This window comes from Otolemur garnettii, unplaced genomic scaffold (genome assembly GCF_000181295.1).
Source record: "Otolemur garnettii isolate 467f Iridium unplaced genomic scaffold, OtoGar3 scaffold00014, whole genome shotgun sequence".
NCBI lineage: Eukaryota > Metazoa > Chordata > Mammalia > Primates > Galagidae > Otolemur > Otolemur garnettii.
Window position 1 is genome coordinate 25,669,757 of NW_003852409.1, and position 2,109 is coordinate 25,671,865.

A 2,109-nucleotide genomic window follows, 5' to 3' on the forward strand; every position below is an offset into this window, starting at 1 on the left:
ATGCAATTTGAAATACTCTCATCAAACTGGTTAATGTAACCTTCATGTCATTTTCTTAGTTATTAAGATATTCATACTCTGCTTTTAGAAAGATTCGCTTGTACCCTTATAAGATAAACCATAGGGTGACCCCACCAATCACCCTCCCTCCACCCATCAATCCCCTTCCCTCCCTTTCCATCTCCCCTCCCCATATTCTAAGGCCATAATTAGGTTATATTTTTCCTATGAAAGCTATAAATTAATTTCAAAATAGAGCTGTGTACTTTGGATACTTTGTCTTCCATTCTTGAGATACTTTACTAAGAAGAACTTTTTCCAGCTCCAACTGTGTAAACATGAAGGAGGTAAAGTCTCCATCTTTCTTTAGGGCTCCGTAATATTCCATGGTGTACATATACCACAATTTATTGATCCATTCGTGGATCAATGGGCCCTTGGGCTTCTTCCATGACCTACCAATTATGAATTGAGCTGCAATAAACATTCGGATACAAATATCTTTGTTGTAATGTGATTTTTGGTCTTCTGGATATATACCTAGTAGAGGAATTGTAGGATCAAATGGCAGGTCTATTTTTAGTTCTCTGAGTGTTTTCCAGATGTCTTTCCAAAAGGAACAAATTAGTCTGCATTCCCACCAGCAGTGTAAAAGTGTTCCCTTTTCTCAACATCTATGCTTTGGGGATTTTGTGATATGGGCTAATCTTACTGGAGTTAGGTGATATCTCAAAGTAGTTTTGATTTGCATGTCTCTGATGATTAAGGATGGTAAGCATTTTTTCATATATCTGTAGGCCATGCATTGAACTTCTTTAGAGAAGTTTCTTCTCAAGTCCCTTGCCCACCCAGAGATGGATCACTTGTTTTTTTTCTTGCTAATACATTTGAGTTCTCTATGGATTCTGGTTATTAAACCTTTGTCAGAGACATAACCTGCAAATATCTTTTCTCATTCTGAGGGCTATCTACTTGCTTTACTGTGTTCTTGGCTGTGCAGAGGCTTTTTAGTTTGATCAGGTCCCAATAGTGTATTTTTCATGTTGCTTCAATTGCCTGAGGGGTCCTCCTCATAAAGTTTTCACCCAAGCCGATTTATTCAAGTGTTTTCCCTACACTTTCTTCTAGTATTTTTATTGTTTCATGTCTTAAGTTTAAATCTTTAATCCAGTGAGAGTCTATCTTAGTTAATGGTGAAAGATGTGGTTCCAGTTTCAGTCTTCTACAGATCTCCAGCCAGTTCACCCAGCACCATTTTTTAAATAGGTATTCTTTTCCCCACTTAATGTTTTTAATTGCCTTGTCAAAGATCAGATGATGGTAATTAGCTGGGTTCATCTCTTGGTTCTCTATTCTGTTTGTTTTTGTGTCAGTACCATGCTGTTTTGATCACTATTGATTTTTAGTATAGTCTAAGGTCTGGTAGCGTGATTCTTCTTGCTTTGTTTTTATTTCTGAGAAACGTCTTGGCTATTCAAAGTTTTTTCTGATTCCACATAAAATGAAGTATTATTTTTTCTAGATCTTTAAAGTATGACAGTGGAGCTTTAATAGGGATTGCATTAAAATTATATATTGCTTTGGGTAGTATCGACATTTTAACAATATTGATTCTCTCCAGCTCTGAGCATGGTATGTTTTTCCATTTGTTAACATTGTCAGCTATTTCTTTTCTTAGAGTTTCATAGTTCTCTTTTTAGAGATCTTTCGTGTCCTTTGTTAGGTAAAGTCCCAAATAGTTCATCTTCTTTGGCACTACTGTGAACAGAATAGAGTCCTTAACTGTTTTTTCAGCTTGACTGTTGTTGGTATATATAAAGGCTACTGATTTATGACTGGTGATTTTGTAACCTGAGATGCTGATGTATTCCTTGATCACTTCTAAGAGTTTTGTAGTAGAATCCCTGGTATCTTCCAGATATACAATCATATTGTCTGTGAAGAGTGAAAGTTTAATCTCTTCTGACCCTATATGGATACCCTTGATTGCTTTTTCTTCCCTAATTGCAATGGCTAAAACTTCCATTACAATGTTAAAGAGCAATGGAGACAATGGGCAACCTTGCCTTGTTCCTGATCTGAGTGGAAATGATTTCAACTTAACTCCAT